This window comes from Propithecus coquereli, unplaced genomic scaffold (genome assembly GCF_000956105.1).
Source record: "Propithecus coquereli isolate 6110/MARCELLA unplaced genomic scaffold, Pcoq_1.0 Scaffold909, whole genome shotgun sequence".
Classification (NCBI taxonomy): domain Eukaryota; kingdom Metazoa; phylum Chordata; class Mammalia; order Primates; family Indriidae; genus Propithecus; species Propithecus coquereli.
In genome coordinates this window covers 31,595-31,897 of record NW_012155385.1, presented here as the reverse complement: position 1 = coordinate 31,897, position 303 = coordinate 31,595, and the positions used below count along the sequence as shown (strand labels likewise).

General features: G+C 50.8%; 1 protein-coding gene across 1 annotated transcript in view; it reads right to left on the bottom strand.

Annotated features, from left to right (window-relative positions):
* Window positions 1–303, bottom strand: part of LOC105826708 (liver carboxylesterase-like) — a gene marked incomplete at its 3' end in the record, with an annotated part of 18,639 nt that overhangs the window by 10,052 nt on the left and 8,284 nt on the right. The gene's annotated exons all lie outside the window — the stretch shown is intronic.

Here is a 303-nt window from a genome sequence, read left to right as displayed (position 1 = left end):
ATGGCTTTTTTCTTTATTGGGCTGTACTTTTCCTTTATCTCTAATTAAAAAAAAAAAAATACAAGCATTTTCCTCTGAGTCTTCAACTGGGAAACTGACACATGATTGACAAACAGCAATGGGCTGACCCTCTGCTCAATTCCGAGGCACCTGGAGGGCTCCTCACAGCTCCCAGCACCTTCCAACCTGGTTTCCCATCCCAGAGCCCTCAGCATCTGCCCAGCCCCATTCCCCACACTGGCAGGACATCTCATGCCTCCAGGCTGTGTCTGTGTCCCACATCCCCTGTCCCGTCCCTCCCCA